General features: G+C 38.4%; 1 protein-coding gene across 1 annotated transcript in view; it reads right to left on the bottom strand.

The window, feature by feature from the left end:
* Positions 1-24,685, bottom strand: part of LOC105221357 (uncharacterized) — a 176,660-nt gene extending 151,975 nt beyond the window's left edge. Inside the window, exons 1-3 of the mRNA XM_054234723.1 lie at positions 24,034-24,685; positions 7,921-9,020; positions 5,974-6,881 (exon numbers count right to left, since the gene is read on the bottom strand). The gene's annotated coding sequence lies outside the window, so the exon portion shown is untranslated. The remainder of the gene's footprint in view (positions 1-5,973; positions 6,882-7,920; positions 9,021-24,033) is intronic.
* Positions 24,686-26,228: the final 1,543 nt, after the last annotated feature.

Here is a 26,228-nt window from a genome sequence, read left to right as displayed (position 1 = left end):
GCTTTTTGCCATGGCACCAGCGCCAGCTTCATGCTCTGCAAACATTTTTTTTTCATACAATTTCGCAAGAAAAGTAAACGAGTGTTGGCAAATCAGCGCTCACAACATTTTAATACAAATACGTTCAGCGAATTTTGATGGCGCACAATCGAACGAAAAGCGCTTTTTACGACTGCCTGTTAGCCAACACACACATTCGCAATAATCTCATTCGATCCACTGCATTTGATGAAAATGTCGAGATTTTGCCACTTTCAGGGAGATAAAAGGCACTCGACAGCACACACTTCTTGTTTTTTGGATGCTAAAAATGGCTTATTCGGGTTTCGAAAATAAAAAGGTTGGCATTTTGAACACTGATAATGTTTCAAAGGATTCATGCTGATGATGATACATGGAATAAATCATAATTTATTCTATATAAGAACACACCCAACACTCTGCCAAGTGCTCTTAAGCGTACCCACAGCCTTCACAAGAATTAACAGAAAATATGACAAAGAAAACATTTGCATACAATAAAATGCGACGCGAGCGCCAAATTCGTGGCCACGCCGACATTCGTCACATAGCAGAAATATCTTACAACATGCTTGAATGCAACCATGGGCCATGAGACGCACAAACGAACATTCAATGTAAACATTTATTAGCGCATTTGCCTAAGAACTATGTACGAGTCTTTGCCCACGAACCTGGCGGCAATAGAACAAGGAAATGAAACTGAATTTCTTTGGCATGAGCCGTCGAGCACTTCCCAGTCATTCATTGTAAGTAAGTACACACATCGCGTGCACCTTATTTGTAAAGCTCTTACATACGAGTACACGCTTGTGAACCTTGGCAATGCACTTGAAAGGCAGCCATAATTTCAGACTTTTGGCGTCCGCTTTTACACATAACAATGCGAGCGAGTCTTTACATCATATTTCCCTTCGCTTTCGGTTCTCGCACGAATTGGTCTGAGCGAGTATTGCATGTCGATTAAATTGTATTGGCTCTTCTCCTCCTGACCCTCCGCTTCTTCTGTGCGGCTCATTCGCATTTTTGGCAAGACAATTTGGCAGTAGCTTCGTCTCGCCGTTTCTAGCGGTAGCCACTGAGTTCGATGAATGCTTGCGACTCTTCTTCGTTCGCTGGTGAAGTGTGCTTTGCGAATAAAAATTGCAATAAAACATCGAAAAAGCCAACAACAATGAAGAGAAGAACAAAGAGAGTTGAAGGAAAATTTAAAAGCTTACTTTAAGATCGCAAGAACTCATCTCTCTCTCTCGAGCTATATTATGAGGAAATCTAATAATCTCTATATTTATGGGGAAATCTTCGCAGGAATCCCATACCTTTGAGCAGGTTTCGTTTACCGAAATATTTACATAATCTCCCATTTGCTTTTGTATTTCCAATTGTGCTTGAAAGCATGAGATGGATCGGAGTGGCATATGTGCCAGCGACGACATCACAGGTTCTTAGCTGCCGAAAAACAACCATAAAACCCGTTGATGTGTGAAAATGAGCAGCAAAATGTCTAGCAGCAACAACAAACACAATAATGACAATGTCAACAACGAGGTTTTCATTGTCCGCTCGTTGAAGCTTTGTTGTTATTGATTGTACAAATATTGAAGACAAGCAGCCTTTCGCTGCATTGACGCACATCATATCATTAATAATGCAGTGTAATTTCCTTTCTTTCTTCTTGTGTGCTCACCGAGACATTGCACCATTTTATGAGACATACATATTGCATGTGGTTAATAATTCATTGAGATTCGTCGGGCGAAGAGACCACATATATGGACTTTATGAGTTACTGCTGTATTAACTGTTACGTTTCATAATTTATCGTAAATTATTGTAAAATTTTGTGAGATATAAATTGGAGTCGGTTTGGCCTATGCAGATCTTACTGTCTTCAAGATGCCCAAAAAGTATTTTTTAAAATTCCGCTCATTTATTCGAATATTTCTGTAGTAAATGAATTTTCACCTATAAGAATAAATAAATAATTTAAATTTATGTCGCGAGACGTGTTCGTTTACAAATATTTCTTTGCATTTTGCAATATTTTACCTTTGTTTTTGTAAATGAAAACAATAAACATCAAATAATATGCTCGAAAACACAGTGCATTTTTCGAATGTATTTTAGAATTTCGTTGTTGCTACATTTCCCTTGAAATAGAACTTGTAAATTGTACGCCGTGACAATGATCTTGAATTCATTTCTGTTGTAAATATGCCAAATTTCATTTCTGCTTGTAAATCTCACACGACGAATAGCATATTTAACCCTTAGATGAGATTTATTTTGATTTAAAGTCGTGTTCCTTGGCTGGGAGGAATCAACGCCTATAATGGCCAAATCACTTCACCAGCTTACATATTAAATATAAAAAAAAACAAGTAAGGAAGGGCTAAGTTCGGGTGTAACCGAACATTTTATACTCTCGCAATTTATTTATTTAACTTTATTTATATTATATAATACACAATTTGACCCACATATTCGTTATATATATTGTATAAAGTCCATTGAAAGTTGGAAACCATAATATTAGGTTAGAAGCACCGAGGTCCTCGTGTTCGATATATGGGGCCTTAAAAACCTATGGTCCGATTTAGGTGATTTTTAGAATGGGGCTGCCACACTATTAACATAGTATTTGTGCAAAGTTCTACACCGATATCTTCACTAGTGCTTACTTTATATATTGTAAAGTAAACGATTCAGATCGTCTTCAAAGTTCTGGTATATAGGAAGTAAGCGTGGTTGTGAAGCGATTTGGCCTATTTTCACAACATAACATTAATATGTAAGGAAACTATTACAAACCAAGTTTCATTGAAATCGGTCGAGTAGTTTCTGAGATATGGTTTTTGACCCATAAGTGGGCGACGCCACGCACATTTTCCATTTTGTAAAAAAATCTGAGTGCAGCTTTCATCTGCCATTTCTTATGTGAAATTTAGTGTTTCTGACGTTTTTCGTTAGTGAGTTAACCCACTTTTAGTAATTTTCAACCTAACTTTTGTATGGGAGGTGGGCGTGATTATGATCCGATTTCTTTCATTTTTGGACTGTATTAGGAAGTGGCTAAAAAAAACGACTGCAGAAAGCTTGGTTTATATAGCTCTATTGGTTTGCGAGATATGTGCAAAAAACTTAGTAGGGGGCGGGGCCACGCCCACTCCCCCAAAAAAATTACATCCAAATATGCCCCTTCATAGTGCGATCCTTCATACCAAATTTTATTTCCATAGCTTTATTTATGGCACTTTATGTGTTTTCGGTTTTCGCCATTTTGTGGGCGTGGCAGTGGTCCGATTTTGCTCATTTTCGAAAGCAACCTTCCTATGGTGCCAAGAAATAAGTGTGCCAAGTTTCATCAAGATATCTTAATTTTTACTCAAGTTACAGCTTGCACAGACGGACGGACGGACGGACAGACAGACATTCGGATTTGAACTCCACTCTTCACCCTGATCACTTTGGTATATATAACCCTATATCTAACTCGTTTAGTTTTGGGTGTTACAAACAACCGTTATGTGAACAAAACTATAATACTCTCTTTAGCAACATTTGTTGCGAGAGTATAAAAATATTATTTTAAATTATTTATAAATTACTATCAAAAGTGGGGTTGTGAACCCTAAAATCTCACACTTTAAGCACATATTTTTTAATTTTATTTATTATGATATTTTACTTTTACTCGAAGAAGAGTCGGAAAACCTGAGATTCGTTAACGAGAACTTACTTGTGCAAATGAGCTTCAGCCATGCTGTTTTTTCAGTATTTTGCCTCAACCTTTTTCGACCACTAACCGCAATTTTGATAATTTTGAATCCGAACTGTAGCTGTGGCTGCCAACTTTGACGACAGTTTTCCCCAGGACACAGCGAAAGCCACCGCAGCTCTATCAGAAGCCAAATATGGTTCAACCACATCGAATTCGTACGAATTATAAATGGCAACTTATCTCTACGAAACAGCAAACTTTTTCTCAGTTGTTGCCAGGAATGGTTTTAACTTCGTATACCGCACAATACATGCATTCATATGATTATATGTTAGAAGCAAACAAAACGTAAAAGTGAATGGAGTGAGTGGAGCTTTGGTTTGGTTTTTATCGAGAATTATACAATGATATTGCAAAGTTTCAAATCGGGTTCACTACTAAAATTTATAGAAATTTTATGCTCTAAAGCAAACTATTCGTCTTGCCAATAATCAATATCCAATCTAGAAATCAATAGCTCGGCGCATAAGTAAATAAACTATTGCCTAATGACCCCATTACTATTCCCATTGAATGGCTTTTTCAGCAATAAACGTATATCCGTGTCGCATTCGTCATCAAATCCGTTTGAATCAAAGTATTTGTCACACAAATATTACTCATACGCCCAGGTCGCTAATTTGCGGAATGAAAATGCATCGACAATTGTGTGTATGTGTGTGTGAGTGTGTGTGTGTGTGCATGTGACTCGCATGCATAAAGCCATTTCATGAAGAGGTGCAAAATGCATGAGCACGTATTTATAGGCACTTTCATCCGTTTTTATGAGTAAATGTGTGCGCAATAAATTTTTAGCGACAAATTTGTGTATGAAGGCACTTTAAAGCATACGAACACACAAGCGCTTTAAGGTGGCACTGAACTTTTCATTTCAAAAATTGCAGAATTATTAGTTCCATTGGAAACATATTTTTTTTATTTTTTGTAATAAATATGTAATGTGGAAATAAAATTTTTGCAAAACATCTGTATTTATTGAGCAATTCATTTAAACTCAAAACCAATATTTATCATCATCCTAGTTATCTTTATTATTTCTAAAGCGTTCTTTGGTTAAAATATTAAACTCTATTCATCAAATTCAAAGAAATTAAACTCACAATTCGTTTTGGAAAAAGAGAAAAGAAAATGAAATACAAAATACAATCAGAAGAAGAAGAGGAGTGGCCCCCTAATGCACGTGTATCTGCATTATTTAGAAATAAATTTTACATTTTACAACTCTTTTACGATGAAAGTAAACGACACTTTTATATACCTCTTTCCAATGATGATTTTATCAGTCTTTATTGCGGCGGCTGGTGAATGACCGTGGATGTGTCGAAAGGAATGAAATCACAGACATGAGATTATTACGCAAATATGAAAATCAAAAATAGTTACTAAGAACATGTCAACGTCAACGTCAATCATTAGGTGCTGCTGTGCAAATGATTGGCGAAAATCTCAACAGGTAGCAAAATATATTTAGAATAGACGAAATATAAATATTTGGGATTATTGAAAAGAAGAGATCTTCTTTTTCCAGCGGCAGCGGTCGACGGCAATTTCGTGACTAAAATGTTTGAAAATCTTAGAAATTTAACCAAAGAAGAAGAAAGCCAATTCTAATGTCTTTTGTTTGTTAGTTAGAAGGTTAGATTTATATTTACACCGAAATATTAGTTTTGTATTTTTCATATTCCAAAACACATTCCGAAAACTATAAAGAAACAGTATTATAAATATAAATATAGTTGTGAAAGTTAAATGAACTCTGAATCATGTTCTATCAGCCGGCGCAACTTGTCAATAAATTTACAAACACACAGACATACACACACACACAAGAGAGGGACACACATTCGCTTACGAGTATATACGAGTATTAAAGAGCCATTTCTGTCACTTCTGGCTACTACGACAGCTGTAAGTGACAATAAGCAGCAAACGGCACACACTCAGCCCTCCACACAAACCCACACACACACACACACATGTAATGCGAATAAATATATAATTTATTAGTTTCCAATGTTTCACACAACACTGTGTGTGCCGTTAGATTCGCCAGAGACCACAGCTTTAACAACAAATCGTTCGCATATTTTCTTAAGCATTTCTACTTTTCCGCCCCCTACCCCCCTTGCAACCCCTTTCGGGGGCCAAACAAACATAAAATTTTCACTCACCATTTAATCCAGTGAAATATGTTGTTGTTGTTGTTTTTGTGTGTTTTTAAAACTGCACGACTTTCGCGTAGCTGTAGCTGACGTCAATGTCACAATCGTAGCTGTGTTTGTGCTTGTACTCGTATGTTATTGTTGTTGTTCTTGTTCTTGTGGAGCAGACAGCTGAGCGACACATTTAGGCGACAAGCACACGTACAACGACCGAACAGCGTAAGCTGGGCAGGGAGTGAGGGAGTGAGGGCAAGGCAAAAGGAACAAAATGAACGAACGTAGCGAGTTAATCAAATAATTTATATTTATCTCGGCGTTTTCTATTTATTTATGTAACGGTATTTCAAATACAAATGTTAGAACGCTTGCTTTCTGAAACGATTCATTCACATTACTTTCCCTTTTTCACTTTTCGCCATTCGCTTTTGCTCTTCCTCTACTGCCATTGATTTATTGCATTTAACACATCCGTCTCGCTGCCTAAGTGCCTAGCGTCTGGATCCGCTGTCAGCGCCGCTGCCGCTGCCGCTGCTCCACATACACACGCGTGTTCAGCAAAGGAACGCCGTCGACTTTCTTGCTTTGTTGTTGCTGCTTGTTGCCCGCTAACACTTATCACACACTTCAAGTTGATTTATTTGCAAAATATACACACCGAAAAAAAACAACAAACCTAATAGTTGCGTTGAAAATGAATTTCGCGCTGCTCAACTCACTTTTTAATTTTTATTCCGTCTTAATTTCGCGTTCACATTTTTCACACTTTTTATTCTGATTTATTTATTTTTTTGATTTTTTTTTTTAATTTTCTCGCTTTTGTAGAACTACTGAAACATTTTTTCCTCTTCACTCTTTGGCTTTGAAAAATTCGTATTTTTCGCAAAAATAATAATTTTCAGCAATTTTCACCTTTTACGCTAATGAAAGGCATAAAAAATTTCTTTAGCACGTCAGCAGCTCATTGACGCGTTTGCGTTGCGGCGCGTAATCGTGGGAGGTCGTTGGCGATGCCATTGAAATTGATGGCTCTTCGGTTGGTCGCTTGTGCTCTCATCGCACTGAGCGACGGCAACGGCGACGGCGGCGTTTTGTTTCGACCAGGCGATTGCAAGTGGCTTTGCAGACTGAGTAGAGCTTTTGAAGTCCAATGAGCCAATTGCGATCCCCAGTTCAAAAATTATTAAGAGAATATTGGAACAAAAAAATTTTAAAAAATCACTACTAAAGCTGTCAGCTCTCTAGAATCCGTTGCGAGTTTTTAAAGAATAGACTGGACCAATTTATTGCTTTCAATTATAAAATTTTCCTTCTAAGACCTATAATAACAAAAAGAAACCCAAACTAACTAGCAATAGTCTGCATAATATACCTGTCCTTTTCTTCGGAATAAAACTTCCTACTCGATCACCTCCGGCCTAGCTTTCATGTCTGATTACTGGTCAAGTCTCTTTTAAATTGGTTTTTATTTCTACTCAAAACTAGATTGAAAACTGTTGCGTCCAACATGAACAAAGGAAGATTTCTTCGTTTCAAATTTAGATCGAGTCTTTTTTATACTCGAAAGAAGCATATTTTTACTCAGTAATTCAGATCCTTACTGCTCATTTATTTCTTTTAAACAAACGTTTTTGTTGTTCTTTTAGTATTCCATAAATAATAAATTTTGCAAATTTTCCACTTTGAACCGAAGCAATGTTTTTCTGTTCTGATTTATATAACTTATCGCTTGTTTTTTTTGTCCGTTTTTTTTCCAACCAGGCAATGGCATTGATTGGCATGGATCACTTTTGTGCACCACAACTCCACCAAATGGTATTTTGAGCACTTTTTATTCTTTATCAATTTCCACCACAAATCCCAGAAGTGAGGAACGAGAAATCTCAATTCTGGGGAAGAGCACAAGAAAGTCTTTCCGATTCAAGGCATGCCAGTGCACTGTTGCTAGCCCCGCTATACCTCATTGTCGCTATTATTTATTTGCTGTTTTGTTTGTGTTATTGTTGTGGCAGCTCACATTCGCGCTGGTCGCGTTCGCTCGTTCGTTCGTTCCAAGTGATCTCAGCAGCGAAATTAGACTGAGCCAGCTGAAAAACATTTTGACAATTTTCGTTGACAATTTGCTCAATTTTCCGCAAAAGCACACATACACACACACGTACATATACATATGTGTGTATATGAGTAAGTGTTTATTGAAATTTGTACTTCGGTTCGGATTTTGCTGAGAATATCTGGTTGAGCAGCTGTCGATTTCTTGTTTCACTATGGTCCGTGTTTTGGCTCTCGGTATTTTAGTTCCACCCCTTCGTAGCGTCTTTATGTGCAACTAACAAAGGTGACTGGCACCCGGGCGTATAAGTAACCTTCAGCGCCGCATTCTCTTATCTTACTTATGTACTCGTATTTATGATTTTGTATGGCTTTTCGGCATTATTTGAACGCCTTGACGCCTGTGACGTGGCACTCGTTCGTCACTATGACGTCACATAATTAGCTTAAAATGTTTTCGATCGTTTATTCTCCTCAATAGTTGTTTGTAGTTTCCTCGCTTTTGTTGTTGTTGTTGCCTTTGATGTTACCGCATCGCGCATTTACGACTGTCACAACGTGCGCCTGACCTATTTTTAGACAGCGCTCCGCAGTAGCAAAGCAGCTGTTGATTTTCGCTGTTTGGTTGTCGCGTTTGTCGCACATTTCTTGGCCGCGCACAAATTCAATCATCGCATTATGCATTATTGACTTGTCGCTGCTGGGTTTCTTGTTGTTGTTGTGGTTGCAGCCATGCTCTTCAACGCTTTTCAAGTACTCTCTTCATCATTATTATTTGCTCATTACCACTCACATTGTTGTTGCCGGCTTCTTCTTCTTCTCTATTGTTGGTTTTTGGCTTTTGCCTTTGGTTTGTTTTTGTTTTTTTGTCTCGCAGTTGTCGTTTGCTTCTGGGACTATTTTTAGAAGCGTAGTCTTAGCTGTGCGTTTGCCTTCGCCTTGGCAGCGATATTTCTGTTCTGTCACCCTCTTTTACATTGCGATGATTGGAAAAGTGCAGGTTCAATCTGAAAAGAAGAAACAAAATCATGGCATAAACATACTTGTATGTACATAAATAATAATGAAATTGATATTTTAAATCATATTTATCAACAATTATTAGTCACTAGTGCCTCTCACACTCTCAAACTGAGTCGAAGTTTCTTTTGAGATCCCCGAGCGGAATGTCTAACTACCATTAAGTGAAAAACAATTATGTATTCGCCACTGGGACCTCTGGCACAATCTGAGGAGCCTTCGTTGTTGATGTCAATGTCATTTGCATACCGGTTTACCTAGGCCACCTGAGCAAGCGCATACACAAGCAAAGATAGAGGGAAAATGCTAACAAAAATTAATATAGAATTGAATAAATTGTATCAAATAGATTGTCAACATTTTGCAGACAATCAAGGCAGGAATTTGTCATTTCTCTCATAAATGCAAATTCATTTGTACAAGTACGTTGAAATATGTTTTCACTGCCCTCTCCCAATGACAGCGAAACAATGAAATGTCATCTGCAAAATACGAAGTACTTACAGCGTAAATACACAGCACAGTTTCAGTAAACCCTCTTGTGAAATGTGATGATACATGTGATGTGTTGGCCATGAAATTGCTTCGTAGTCTGCAGAACTCTGAACCTTTAAATCAAATCAACTAATTCTTTGCAAGAAGACTAAACAGTTTATTTATCAAATCACTTTAGTATAGCCCTTGCACCTTTGCACTACTTACACTTAATTCTGCTCCGGCATTACGGTTTCATCAAATATCACATATTCTATTTATGCAATATTTTTAAGTGATCTTCTCGCTTTTATCAGCAAGGAACTTTGTAAAACCACCTAAGATAAACAAATTGGCGTTTACTCTTCTAACTCTCTTCTCACACACTCCCTCTCTCTCTCTCTCTCTCTCTTTAACTTATGCAAGGATAGGAAAAATATACATTTCTGACAAATTCACTAGATTAATATCTCTTCTTCTTCTTGACTGGCGTAGACACCGCTTACGCGGTTATAGCCACGTATCCCTCCTTCTGGCAGTTTGGCGCCAATTGGTTATACAAGACGAAGCCAGGTCCCTCTCCACCTGGTCCTTCCATCGGCTTCCACCAGCGGATACTGCATCGAATACTTTCAGAGCTGGAGCACTTTCATCCATTCGAACAACATGACCTAGCCAGCGTAGCCGCTGTCTTTTTATTCGCTGGACTGTGTCTATGTCGTCGAATAACACATACAGCTCATCGTTCCATCGTCTGCGGTATTCGCCGGTGCCAATGTTTAAGGAACCATACATCTTCCTCAAAACCGTTCTCTCGAAAACTCTTAGTGCCGTCTCATCGGATGTTGACGATGATGAGAGACTTGTAGAGTTTGGTTTTTGTTCGTCGAGAGAGGACTTTACTTTTCAATTGCCTACTCAGTCCATAGTAGCACCTGTTGGCAATAGTGATTCTGCGTTGGATTTCCAGGCTGACATTGTTATTGCTGTTAATGCTGGTTCCCAGGTTGACGAAATTATCTACAACTTCAAAGGTATGACTGTCAACAGTGACGTGGGAGCCAAGACGCGAATGCACTGACTGTTTGTTTGATGATAGGAGATATTTCGCCTTGCCCTCGTTCACCACCAGACCCATACGCTTCGCTTCCTTATCCAGTCTGGAGAAAGCAGAACTAACGGCGCGGGTGTTGTTTCCAATGATATCGATATCATCGGCGTACGCCAGTAGCTGTACACTCTTATAGAAGATTGTACCTTCTCTGTTTAGCTCTGCAGATCGTATTATTTTCTATCTAGAAATAGGTAAAGTCCAACAGACGAAGCCTCTTTTAACTCAGAAGAATGTGGATTCGGAAAAAGAACTGTATTCTGCTGGCGTCATTAAAATATTAAATATAAAACTTTTGCTGGCAAAGGAATTTTCGCAATAAAACTGCAGGAACTTATTCTTGATTTATCATCACGTAGAAGAAGAAGAAAAAGTATGATAAGAAGAAGAAGAAGCAATCCAGTTAAAGCTACTGTCATTGCGCCATAAATCTACGTGTATCTTGTTATTACATTTCTGCATGTTGCATGCCACAAAACGTATTGTAAGAGATATTTCTTAGCAACTTTTATTTATATTTCTGTTCCTTCCATATTGTACTGCCTCCTGCTTCGTTGCGCGTGCAACAGCACTTCTACGTACTACGTAGCTACTTCTGCTTGCATTATGCTCGTTACTCACCGCCAACACCTTGGGCACAGCACTTCCCGTCGTCGCTCTCGCTGGTCTTGTTGAAAAATATTATTTTCATTAGCAACACCAGTTGCAACATATTTATTCACAGCATTCCACAGTGTGGCAGCGCATAAAAGTCAACACTTATTACGTTGCATAGACATAACTAACTTGCAACATGCGACAACATGGTGGCGATACGGAGCCACAGTGGCCTTTATAGCCACCGAGTAATGTTGTTAATGTTGCAAGACACTACCCACGGCAGCAACAATGTACAACTTTAAGTGTCACAATGTGCCACCACTGGTTTTTAACCTTCGAGCAAATGCGTTTAAGCCATCAATACAAATGGCTTATGCAACAATGCGGCCGTGCCACTTGGCGGCGTGTGTAGGTGCAGCAGGCAGCCACCAGTCACCAGGAGAATGCTTTAAATGGATAAGAGCCTTTTTATTTACACATTAATATAATGCTGGGTTTACAGCTCATGGTGAAGGATCTTATCCCGATTGAGGTTGAGTTTTTTGGTTGCGAGAATAACAACGAAGAGCGGTCTCATAGATCATGGTGACAATGAAGTTCAAAACAAGTCATCGCCGCTCAACCAGATCATCTCTCTGAGACTTCTTCAAACTTCTTCTTCGGCTGAACCGAAGTCTTTTCCAGTTCACCGGTTAGTCAGCAGTGAAAATGCTTATCATAAAGCCCCATCAAATCAATATTTGAGCGGCAACTCTAAACGTTTATGAAAGTGGTCGCTCCATTTGTCGGATATCTTCAAGACCTACCGCTTTCATAGGAGGCCAGCACGGCAAAGATATTTATTTAATTGCTGTGTTTTTCTTCGCCAGGCATTTTCACTTTGTTGTTCAAAGAAATTTCTAATTACAATCTCCATTAAGGAATTACACAAAGTAAACAGCAATTATGCTTCTAAATGTGTTATTCCAAACCGACTATTAGTGGATTTATTGGCAAGAAAGCCATGGCCCGCAGTAGCGCATAAATAGTTTTGCTTTAACGGGTATTTCAGATAAAACAAAATTCCACGTAAACATTTTCTTCGCGGTAAACAGCAATAAAACGGGAAAAATTAAATTCCACCGCAGAGTAAACTGGTCTGCGCTCGCACTGTTTACATTAACTAAAAGAATTATAGCAATTACTGCTTAGATTTTAATGTTAGCGGGCGCGTATAAAAGCCAAAGCAACAACACACATACTCGTGAACATATAACACTCAGAGCGGGTAGAATTTATTGAGATAACTTATGAAGAACCCTAAGAAGGTTAGAGGATGTCTTGCAATAAGAGAGCAACTGGAAGACTGCAGACAATCCTTAAGCTCACTACAATAACATTAAAGAACCGCCAATTAATTCCGCACTCCGCCAGTGTTTTTTCGGTTCCATGTTACCCAAGCGAATGCCACAAAAGAAATTAAGTAAAATTTCAGAATTCCCATTCCGCGTTTAATGAGGCGTAAAATGAGTTTGTGTGCAGCTAAGTGAACCCGCTCAACTTTTTCGGGTGAAAATATATTGCAGAGCCCTCGTAAAAAACACCATTTTATAGAACTCAATTTATTTGGATTTGACTGATTGATTCAAATAAGACGTAAGTATTCTAAAGTGCGAGCTTTAATTTTCTTTTTGCCGCACAGTGCACGTCAATGCCACGCAAACGCACGCATACTCAAGTGCAGAAGTACACGCATACAAATACACACACCATACATAAAATCCATCAGAGGTACACTTCCAAAATTTGGCGCTTGGCATTGACGCAATCGCCGTTCGCCATTCGCCTGGCATTGGCATTTCTTTCTTTACTTAAAATACATATTTTTTCCCCATTGTTTCGAGGTAATGCATAACAATGCCGACAAAACCTAATAAAATGGCCACCCAAGTGCTCGGTGCGTATGAAAGAACGCCCATCGGGCAACATAATAACGCCGCAGGAGCGCAAATCAAAGTATTTCAATCGATCAGTGCGGGTGACGGGCAGCACACATACATAAAGACGACTAAAATGAGCGCAAAGGGGGGCAGAAGAAGAAAATAATTATGTTAGACTTGTGAAGTAATTATTTCTTAAACCTAACGAAAAAATACTTGTTTCTCTGATCCAAATATTTATGTTATAAAAAGGTGAACGTGATGTTTACACAAATATTTGATGTTTCTTCAGCGCATTTCTGCAGTCCGATACCGAGGCGATATTCTTTGAAATTCAAACGTCTTCAGTTTGCTTTAAGACTTATTTTTTATAATTAAATCAGCAGTCCGAAGCAGCCGAAGTTGTTCCCTATCTATACCTATTAAAATATTTATTATAATTATGCTCAACGTATCTGACATCTGACATAGGGAAAGTGAGAGACCCCAGAGGCTAAAGTAAATCCTGGTTTGTTCTAAGAATTATTATAGGGAAAAGATTTATTTCCCGTCTGAATTAACTTTTGTGAGGTAAAGTAGAAACTTCTGTCAATGTTATTTCATCTCAAAACGGACGTCGGAACCCAATTCGCATATGATACATCTATAAATGGAAATGTAACTCTTATAGGCTAGCAGGCTAAATTCGTCTTATTTTTCCTCAAAATTTTGGAAATTCAAGTATATACATACACATTTTTTTAATTGGAAATACAAAATTTGGTATCTTATCTTGCAATTCACAGTCCACAACATCTATCTAAGGGTTTTATATAAGATATTAAATTATGGCTGAATCCCTCATTTGATTGAGCAATGTGAAAATGCACACTTCCGGTCGCTCCGACTTTTATCGCCTTATTTATTGATTACTATAGCATTTCTTTTTTGTTTCGGACCCTTGTCACTCTTTTGTTTTACCCCTGTCAACTTTTGACATTGCAATTCTTTGCACAACTGCTGACAGCTGCTTGTCCGTCAGTTATTTTGAGTGGACAGTTCTGAAGGGCGGATTACATAATACTAATTTCACAGCCCTCACACCAACTACTTGAAAATATAACCTCAAGAAGACGCACTACGAATCAAACAATTTCGAGCAAATATTTTTTTTTTAATTACAAATTTCTTTCTTTGAGATCACTTAAATAGAAAAAGTGCGCGTCAAACCCTGCCCCTGCAGTTTCTATTCTCATCGGTTGTTCGTGCTTTTTATACTCTCGCAAACTGTTGCACAGAGTATTATAGTTTTGTTCACATAACGGTTGTTTGTGTCACCAAGAAATAAAAGAGTTAGATATGGGGTTATATATATATAAATGATCAGGATGACGAGTGGAGTTGAAATCCGGATGTCTCTCCGTCCGTCCTTCCGTGCAAGCTGTAACTTGAGTAAAAATTGAGATATCTTAATGAAACTTGGAACACATGTTCCTTGGGATCATGAGAGGGTTGCTTTGAGCAAAATCGGTCCACTGCGCCCACAAAATGGCGAAAACCAAAAACATATAAAGTGTCATAACTAAGCCATAAATAAAGTTATAACAGTGAAATTTGGAATAAAGGATCGCACTCAGAAGGGGCATATTTGGATGTAATTTTTTTGGAGAAGTGGGCGTGGCCCCGCCCCCAAATCGCTTATTTGTATATATCTCGCAAACAAATGAAGCAATATAAACCAATCTTTCTGAAGTCGATTCTCTTACGTACCCCACCACACACCATGAAAATAGTTGAAATCGGATAATATCCACGCCCACCTCCCATACAAAGGTTAGGTTGAAAATTACTAAAAGTGGATTAACTCACTAACGAAAAACGTCAGAAACACTAAATTTCACATAAGAAATGGCAGATGGGAGCTGCACTCAGATTTTTTTGCAAAATGGAAAATGGGCGTGGCGTCGCCGACTTATGGGTCAAAAATATCTTAGGAACTACTCGACCGATTTCAATGAAACTTGGTTTGTAATAGTTTCCTTACCTCCCAATAATATGTTGTGAAAATTGGCCAAGTCGCTTCACAGCCACGCCTACTTCCTATATTCCAGAACTTTGAAGACGATCTGAATTGTTTACTTTACAATATATAAAGTAAGCACTAGTGAAGATATAGGTGCAGAACTTTGCACAAATACTACGTTTATAGTGTGGCAGCCCCATTCTAAAAATCGCCAAAATCGGACCATATGTTTTCAAGGCCCCATATATCGAACATGAGGACATCGGTGCTACTAACCTAATATTAAGGTTTCCAACTTTCAGTGGACTTTATGTAACATATATAACGAATATGTGGATCAAATTGTGTATTATATAATATTAATTAAGTTAAATAAATAAATTGCGAGAGTATAAAATGTTCGGTTACACCCGAACTTAGCCCTTCCTTACTTGTTTCATATTATAAAAGTAAACAAATAGAATTCATTTAAAGTGTTTGAAATGACAGCTAATAAACGATGTTGCACAACAGCAAAAGGTATGTGCAGAGACATCTAATTAGATGGAAGAACACTCTTACTTATATTAGTTTTTGAAACTGTTAGGAGTGATATCCTGATAAATTTATAAGACACCTCAATTGACATTTTACAGATTATTGCTGGAAAGTTGATTTGGTAAAAAGCGGAACCGATTTCTTCATTCATGTCCTTTCAATAAATATCCAACAATGAAAATACATAAAACCAATGAACCATTTGAAGCGATTTAAAAGTTAAATCACCAAATCCAAATCCAAATTTAATGCACGAATTATCCCACCAGCGAATCCACTGCTCTGTGAAGAGAGGCAAATTATTTAATTGATTTAATTAATTTGATGTAATCATTTGAAACGCCCAATAATTTTAATTAACATCGTTATTTGGCGGTGTCAGCTTAATTTGCATAACAAAATTGTAGTTTCCATTAAAACTGCGGCGATAAAGCATGCCAGACAGTCTCATACTTAATTATCTAGCATTCATTATTTATGGCACACACACATACACACCAGCGCACATTCGAGTTGTTGATTGCTGTTGCTTTCCTGTTGCTGAAAGTTTAATAAAGTCTAACAAAGGGAAGTGACATTTTAACGATGCAATTGGGGAAACGCAATGCAGAAACATGTAAGCCATTGTACTGGCTACCGCATTCATTAATACACAGTACACACTTTACATGTGTATATATGTACATATGTATATATACAAGGGAATGTGTGTTTATTTACTATATATATTTATATACTATGTATATACTTTATGGTGATACGAGTCGAATCGAAATGTCACAGAATGAGTGACAGAGAGTATTGGTGTTGTTATAGTTTTAATTACCGTTAATACTCGTAAGCAAAACAATCGTTGAATTTATCGAGTTTTGCCCGTTAATGAAGCGACACAACTGTTACTTCTCACAAACAGACACATATGTATTTGATGTATGTAAGCACATATGTCAACTTATATAATATAATATAATATATGTATGTACATAGATGTCTTGCATGTGACAATGTCTTGCCATAACATTTTCATGTCAAAAGCATGAAACAGAAAACTTCATAGTTTATTCATGAAAGTTTCCCTTTACGCCATGCAAATGCCATCGTCACCCGCCTTTGCGCACACTAACGGCACATTTAATGGAATTCACTCGTAACGGACTGCATGCACACACCCGAAGAGAAGCATGTTGAAATGTGAGGGAAGTGAGCTGTGTATGGGAGCAGTTTGTCAACACTCCGTTCTAACGGCAACGAAAGGGCCACGACACTAGCGAAGTCTCGGCTCAATACGCACAGACACACCAAGTAATCGTTAAAAACTTTGTTTAGGAGCAAATTTATTCGCTGCAAAGGCAGGCAGCCCTGTCGTCCTCCCTTTTTGTTGTTAATTGTGGCTTTAAATGTCCGTTGAAATGTGACGGGTTACCTGTGCCCCTGCAGAAGTGTTGGCAGCGCTGTGGTCAACACCAAAATGGCAGAGCTGATTCAAAAAGCAACAAACTGAAGGAATTTGATAACGGCAGGGATGAATGAGGATACCACTAGGTGTAAATAGAAAGAAATAAATTAAACAGAAAATAGAGTCGATGAAAAGCACAAACAATTTTGAATTTGAAAAGCAAAACAAAGTGCAAAGAACTGGTAAAGTCTAGTATTCAACCCAGCCGAACTGACGCTTGCTCTAGGTCCGTTGGTAATTAACGGTAAATTTAATGTGTAACTATGCGCTATTAAAATGGCAGAAGCAACAATTACACTCATTTGAACAGTTATAACGGTAATAAAAGCACATTATCTTTCCTACGATAATGAGTTATACCTGAAACGCAGGCAAGGCCCGGTGGCTCTCGGGAGATCGTTTTTCCGAGAGCATGTATTATACTCGTATATCATAAATTATGGCCCGCTGGCCTATAAAAATAACATCAGGCTCTCCGGGAGGAGTGAGCAGCATGCAAGTGTACCCTCTTTGCTTTGTCGTTCACACAGCCGAACAACCTTTGAGCAACGAGAACGTTTTGTGTGTCTTCTAGAGGCATGTGCCCGTGTGTTTGTGCCAATAAATAACCTTGAATAGCTTATTTACGTGCGAAATGTTAGGGATTAGTGGCGGAATAGGTGTCGGCATTCAACTGTCTGCCCTTTTGGTTTGCCCAACAACACACTCAATTTAACTAAGAAGGTATTACATAAATAAATAAGGCTCACAGCCGGAAAGCTCACTGAAATTAGCTTTAGTAGGGACTTAGGCATATCAACGATTTGAATGCAAACAAAGTAAATTTATTTTACTGCCAGTCAATTTCCAAAATTTATGTTTCCTCCAACAGGGTCACTTGACCAAGCGTATGTATGAATGAAATTTGAGAAAGGCGAAAACAGGAAGTTATTTTCCTGTTTAATTCGAGACTTTCGCAAACAGATAGAAGATTTATGCTTCAGGAAGCATCTAGTACTAAGATTCCGATTGGAATTTGTCAAATGCTTTGCGAACCGGCTCAAAGGGTCTCATACATAATGTTTTGCCAATCATTTTGAGTTTATCATAAATGTTAGAATCTATCTTTCAGCTTAAGGCACGCATAATTACCACATATACAGTTGTCTTTACATCAGCACGCCCGTAAATCATACCGATCTCGCTATCGTACAGATTACAATCGCATTAACGCCGACATACAAATTCATTAACACTTCCTCTGAATGTGCTAATGATTCGGTATAAAAATCGCACAATCGCGTGCCACCATTTGGTGCTTCCCCCACCGGACCTCCTTCCGGAGCACGAAAAATACGCGCGCTCGCTTCATTAAGCAATTAGCAATTGGTAGCTACTTCGACTGTGTCTTCTGCTGGCCTCTCGCAAAAGCTGCGGCTGTGGTCGGCTGCCTGCGACAAAATTTGCTTTGTGTGCAACTACAATAAAAACAACGACATTATATTGACAGCTGCCACTGACCGCACGCAACTTGCTGAGGCGCAGAAACTTTGCTCTAAGCTGCAGGAGTAATTAACGAACTAAAACTTCTAGTTCGCTAAAATGTCACCAAACAACTTGTCTAATTCTTTGTTTTTCTCACATCTGGCAATGAAAATGATTGACAACGCAAAAGTTTCACCTCAACCACGGAAACTCTGTGGAATGTCCGCGGGAAGGAGTGAATGTATTTGACTTTGCGAATAAGCTGAATAATAGAATTAGCCACCAGTTGTCACTGGACTGTCAAAAAATTGTTTGTTAAATCTGCGAAATGGCATGCTCGTGTCTGCCGCGACTGCCTTCGACGTTCGACCACCAATAGCCCTCGGCTCACTGTAGAGCATTTATGGCTGCCTCTAAGGTCATTTGCCAGCTTATGTTCTACCGATATGAGTACAAATTTTCACAACATAAACATTCCACGTGGATAAGTATGTAGCTAGCACGCACTGGTGCGCCTTACGCATGCAACTTCGTCTCGTCCTCGTATTCAATGGATATTTGCATAACATTATAGCTCAGGTCGAATTTTATGACCACTTAATGGCGCGGCGGCAAACGACGTTGCCTCCGCCCCGGTTACCCTTCCTGTTCTTCGGAAATATACATAGTCACCTCTGCAGGGCAATAATTCACTTCGATTTAACCTCAACTTATGTCGCTTAAATGCAGAGTGGTCATTAATCTTTAGCGATTTTATGACCCCAACTGGGGAAACATACGGCGCTCACTTACACCTGGCTATTATAAGCATTTTATTCATTGCCTCGAACACGGCAATGTTGAGAAGAAATTCAGCTGGCTTGCTTTAATGCATTGTGGTCCTGCTGAAAGTATTAAAGGAAAGGTATCCTTTGTAATATTCTGCAAGAGAGATATCTTTAAGCTTATTGTGCGAAGTCTCATTACAGATAAAATCGATTCTCAATAGCATCTTCCCTGAGAACAGGTACGTTCCAAAAGCTCAACTACGAATAAAACTAAACCATTGGTGCAACTAAATAATTATCAGCTAGGAGTTTACTTGCGAACAATAAACCAAGTTGCACAATTTAAAAAATTGGAATTTTCCTATTCTTTAGTTACGATTCGACAATGCGATGACCTTATAATGGCACTAAACGCTACTGAAAGTACGATTACTATTTACATGCAAACGAAGACAATGTATTTGAAGGTCTGAAAGCACAATACATTGCTCATTTCCCACACGAACATATAACTAGCGTAGCCCATCGCCTTACGTAGCCACTTTACCTCGACGGTTGGTGCGTTTATAGTGATCCCCTGTCCATGACCATGCGCCGCCCTCTGCCTGCTGAAGTAACCGCAGTTCGGCGGCGTTTTAACATCGTTTTTCGTACCTCATTCATAGATTACTCAAATCACTTTCATTCTGACCACTCGTCCGGTGGCACTTGGCAACCTGACGCAAACAGTGCGTGTGATGGCAATTTTCGACCTAATTTGGTTGATGCATGGTGGGATGGACTGAAGGGAAACAAAATTGCAAACTGCAAAAAAACACAAACTGACGAGACAGAAAGGAAACGCTGCCAGCCAGCAAAGCGCCGCAACAAAAGTGTCCATGCCCCCTTCCCTCTTACAGGAATGTCTACATGTTCGTCTTTTGTTGTGCCGTTACAGAATACTGTGTCGCAACACTCACCTAATACAAATGGGCGTACTTGTTGTAGTTTTTGTAATTAACACACTGTTTTATTTTTTCACTTTCGTTTTATGCATTTATTTTTAGTAATTTGCCCTCAGTGTGCATTCATTATTCTCGTGTTTTTACCCCCACCTCCTTGGTGTACTCAATACATCATAGCACCCGCAGTGGCGCCTAAAATGGCAGGCAGTAGAGGCTTATATGTTTAAGTTGCCTAGTTTTGGGTGCGCTTTTCATCAATTTGTCGCCTGTGCGCTGGTTCGTGCTTTTCGGGTTTTTCGCACTTGTGCACGTGCACCGCAAATTGGCGGCGGGATTAGCTGCTCGGCGTGTTCATGTTCATTGTTCGCGTCGGCACCTCTTCGACACAGTGAGCGATGAACCTTAAGTGCTGGGCGCCTGAAGGTATGCATGCTGCACTAGTCCAGTACTGCTTTTTCGCTTTCCACTATTATCACGAAGCTATTATCAATTATCTGATGTGGGGGCGGTTGCATAAATTTACACGCCAATTTGCTTGATTTGCTTTGATGCAGCTCGAAGCGTTTTTATATTTTTATGAAAGTGTTTACTTTAAAATCAATGCCAAATTTATGGGTTCAAGTTTATCAAATGTCAAGGAGCTCGCGCATTTTGTAATATTGCTTTGACCATATGTGATCTTTTCATCACTTAAGGAACTGTTATTCGTTGAATTATTAGCAACTCATTCGATAAAAAATGCGCAAATACTCAAAGACGTCTTAAACACTCCCTTTGGACATTATTAAATGGTCTATCATAACTGCATTTCAGGTTTCTTTGCAGGTTGCAATGATTGCTGTACATTTTTGGAACCAAGCTGAACTCTGTCCTATCTGGTGATTTCTTAATTTTTCGTAATTACTATAAAATATTTTAGTTTCTGCTTAACTACAGTAAAATAATTACAAGCACCGTTATTGTGAGGAATTTTCAGAATTATCCCTGACCTCACAGCCAAGTCAAGCTATTCGATGCTTCAATGAACCTTTCTGTATATTTTGAGGTGAAGGATAAATGAAGCGCAACAAATGAATTGACGACCCTTGCAATGGCGAATATAAGCTGTGATTTAAAAGAGCATTACGCGCCGCTCCGCTCTCCCTACTTCAGTGGCGCCTCCGCGTTTGCCTTCGCCTTAGCAACGCACATTAATCGAACACAATAAATGAAAAATCTATAAAGAAAACTTGAGTCTAACAAAAGAGCGTTCTGCATTGTAGACATTCACTCGTGTGACCCTTTTCCCTGCCCTTCGCTATGGTGGCATTGAAATAGGGGGAGATTCTGTCACTGCACCGCCTCACGGATCACCCAGTTCACATTGCTCGGTTCACTGCATTCTCTTGTGCCATTTTGGGCCACGCGGTCATTGGTCTCCAATCCACTGCAAAGTCACTACCGTCATAAGGGTCGGTGGGTTGGTGGGCGGGTGAAGCGAGTGCGCCAAGCATTGCTGCTATACTATAGTATTCCTTTTAATGATCATAATAAAAATTGTGAAAGGCGAAATAACAGCACTTTTCTATCAGAATTAAGAGTGCACAAAAGGTAAGTAAAAGAAGAGAAAGGGAAAAAATTCCAGCTGCTTACATTCAACTTCACCAAGTTGTTCAATGAAAGGAGTTGATTCCACCAACGGAACGTGCTGTGAATTATCAGGATATCTTTGTGGACTAAAAATTCGGGTTTCAACTTATACTCCCTATATAATCAGCGGAGGGTGCACATCAGTCACGGACAGTGTCCGTTGTGACACAATTGTAATTGAAGTTTCTCATTCTTCGGAGAACTTCATTGTGCACGCTTCAGCCCATTTATTTAGAGAATTCAACACCAACTGTAATGAACTATCATGGGGACATACATACATATGTGTAACCTAGAACTAAGCGGGCAATTAAATATTTTATATGTTTACTATTAAATCTTTCAAACAGTTCAAAAATAAATTCATTATAAATTTGCTTTCGATGAAAATAATTCGAAACCTCCCTGGAAGATATTTCACACATTTTATAAAAATTTTATCAGTTGTACTCTTTACGATAAGTGAGAACTATATTTTAGAGTCTAATAATATGGCGAAAGATTAGATTGAAAACAAGCTGGCGAACCAGTTTTGGAAATCACAATTAAAGTGGTGATTCTACTTGACTGCCGTCGTATCAATTTTATCATATCATTATAGATTATGGTATATAAAACGCGTTGGCGGTTAAGCGCTATGCTCACTTTTACTGAAATTGATAATTTTTCCTTCCATTAACACTAACAATGTATGGATAACATAATCAATAAAACTAATGTTTGGCTCTTGACGACTGTATCCGATGCCTTTGTTATATGATTTATGCAATCCATAAGTTTAATATCATATTTTTTGTTCGCCTCCTTATGATATAGAGAGGCTCTTTTAAAATTCTGGCTCGATAGTAAAATTAAAAATTAGGTATGCCCTGGTCGAAAAGTTCGATTTATAGAACGAAATTCGTATGAATTTTGACTTCTATTGCCAGTTCAAAAGTGCGAGTTATGGAGTGGAGTTCCACTGTATATTATAGTTATATTTGCAATTTTTAAATTTCTCTTTTGTAATTATTATTTCCCGCATTGCAGCATTATAAATGAAATGCGCCAAAATGTAGGCAACATTGCTTGATGAAAATTTGGTATCCATTATTGTGGACCTCGATAAACACATTTTTGCGAATTTAGGAAAAAAGTTACTCTGACTTATTTTGTGTGCTAGTGAAAATAAAACTTTTTCGATTTTCGATTTCGAAATTTCGATGCTAAGAAGTCTATAAATTCTGGGAAATCTATGTTCACATTCCAAACCAAATCGGAATAGAGAACCGCCCTTAGGTGAATACTTGTTCATATGATTAGTAAAACACCAATTAACGTTTATCTGTACAAAATAAACTGCAAACTGTCTGGCAAAATATTAAAGTAAAACCTTCAGAATCAACTCTAAATAGATTTTTGCTTTCGGAAAAAATATATAATAGAAATTCAGCACGAGTTATATACTGAAAACTCTTACTTTTCCGGAAAAATCTAAATATTTATAAAAGAAACTATTCGTATGTGGTCACATGCCTCGCGCCACCGCTGTGCACGAGTAATTAGCATAATTTCACAAATGTATTATATTTTTGGGGGGAAAGAAAAGAGGGAAATAGATGAAAAAACAAACGAAAAATAAAATACAAAAGCAAGTAAGTAAATAAGTAAATGAAAGCACGAAAAAGTTTTATTTTTTTTTTTTGTTGTTTTGATACATTTGTATATCGCACATGCCCTGCCTGCGGGACTCATTGGCTTAGCGTTTAGGGGGAATGCTAATGGATCCCTGCCATTTATTATGTCTACACTTGCGCCTACATATATGGCTAATGCGTGTGTATGTATGTATGTGAATGTGCATAGTTCACATTTGTTATCATCACTTTATGTGGGTCGAATTGTTTTTTTTGAGCGAACGTTTGCCATCTCTCTAAATATTTGTTCAGCACATTTTTATTTTCACTCACCTTTGTAAATATGTATTATATAAAAAAGTAAATGTGTTTGCATAGACCTTTTCATGATTTTGTATTTGCGGTTAACCTAAACAGAATTTGCTTATCATCGCAAACTAATTAAGCAGCAATAAAAAACACACAGACAATTACCACTTACCCGACAGACTCGCAGTGACCGATGGTGGGCCTCAATGGCCAACAGACGCTCGCCAGCAGCTTCAACAGGTGAGTACGCGTATTTACAGCCACACGAAGTGTTTCATCGAATATTCGCTTTCATTTCATCTTTTGCAATTGTTGCGTGTTGTTGTTGCTTGGCTCGGAACGCGCAGAGAAATGTTTTCAATGCCTCTTATTCCACATACATACGAGTATATATAATATAGGTACACTTATATGAGCATATAACCTTAATCCGTTCACTTCCAAATTCCCATCGGTTCCTCTAGTTCAATGATTTTGGCAAGCAGCTGAGAGATTCATTGTCACATAAATTTTCAACTAATTACTCTTTTGTTGTTTTTCTTTTCAGAATGTATTCTGACACAAACTGTTCTTTTCGCGATTTCTTGATAAACAGTTTGTTGCTATGACTCTTAACATTTCATTTCACAGTTATTTATTGCGTGTGGGAATTTAAAATTTTGAGGTCTGTGAAAATGTATCCAACTCACGCGTTCTCGATTTCATAACGATTAGCTATGCTATGTTTTAGTTTTTATTACGCCAAAATATTATAAAAGACGCGTGGATCGAATAAAGACCAGAATTTTTTTCTTTTACACATTTTTATTAATCGGAAAATATTAAAAAAATGTACAGATCGTAAATATGGAACAAATGAATGATGAAATCGATAACCTCTTAGTTCCATCGGGGAGGCATATAAAAAAATATATCAGTTACACTTTTCAAAATAAATGTACAAATACTTGATAGAACTCCATTACAACTACAACACGGTCTTTACAGGATAGGTAATCCTTAGTTCTAACCCTATATACCCGAAAATTATTTTCAGTCATCTTTGCAGTACGGATATTATTTCTAATGAAATGGAAACTAAGTTGTACATTTCTTTCTTCAATACCAAAAAATTTGCTTTTTAAATACCACAATCATCTCTTTAAATTGTCAAGCACTAATTGATCCACCTTCATGCTTGTAATGTCATAGTTAGTTGAACCTCAGCAACAGTTTGACTTTCTCTTTCACCTCCGAATAGAAGACTTAGCCCCCTTATAATCTTTATTCACAGAGACAGAGTGCTACTCATTTGAATTGGGTCAATTGTATGCAATTGGATATTTGCCCTTTGAAACGAAGTCATTTTCATTACAGGTCTTAGTTGTAAGCAAATTCAGAATAAGCTGCTTCCTGTAATTATACTTTTCAATCAGCTTTTCAACTGCATTCGGATTTAACGCCATAGCACACTCAGCTCCTTTGCCACACACACACATGCAATGAATATTTATTTAAATGTTTGCTGCTATGTGTGTACGCCTCGAGTACGTGCTGCATGCGATTGTGGCATTAAAAAGCACAACAGCAACAACAACAACACTTTAGCTTCTGTGTGTGTGTGTGCGCGCATAATAAATGCCCTAAAATTTACGTGCGAGTACATGAAAATGCATATTTGTAAATTCCACACGCAGTGCGACGATTCCGATTACATTTGTACACACACACAGTGCCACTTGATTTGTGCCACACATGCGTGTTCTGTAAATACAATATTGCAACAAATGCCACTGCAACATGTAAGAGGTCATAAAGGATCGGAAATACTCTGATGTGAGTGGGGTGAGGTGACACACACGTGCACGCACGCCCCGCCACATATGCCACTTGCCACTTGCCACATGCCGCATACTTTATCAAATTGCAACATGCGTCGCCGCCGCCGCCGCCGATGCCGATACCAATGCAATTCCCCGCCGCTTATTGCCGCCACGCATCGCAATAAGTTGCCGCTTCGCACGAGCCGAGCCAAAAGAAATCACGCGCACATTCAACGCAACGTGAAGAACATATTTTTTAGCGAATTCTTAAAACATTTTCGGTTTCTCGTATTGCTTTCTTTAGACGCTTCAACGCGCGGCTACACTAACACACTCCGTTACTCGCGCACACACACTCGTAGACTGGCTAGATTAATTCGTACTCTACTTTTAACGACTTTGCCGCGCGGTGACTTTGTACCCTTTCACAGTTTACTGCCTTCACTTTGCTAGCAAATGTCAACAGCACAACGTCGTAGCCTCGCGCCACCACCGACATTCAACCGAACTGTCACTGGCACTGGCACTCAAATGACTGTTGTAACGAAGTCAAAGCGCACTTTTG

This window comes from Zeugodacus cucurbitae, chromosome 6, assembly GCF_028554725.1.
Source record: "Zeugodacus cucurbitae isolate PBARC_wt_2022May chromosome 6, idZeuCucr1.2, whole genome shotgun sequence".
NCBI lineage: Eukaryota > Metazoa > Arthropoda > Insecta > Diptera > Tephritidae > Zeugodacus > Zeugodacus cucurbitae.
Note: the sequence above shows the minus strand (reverse complement) of the source record. Positions and strands in the feature narration are given on the sequence as shown.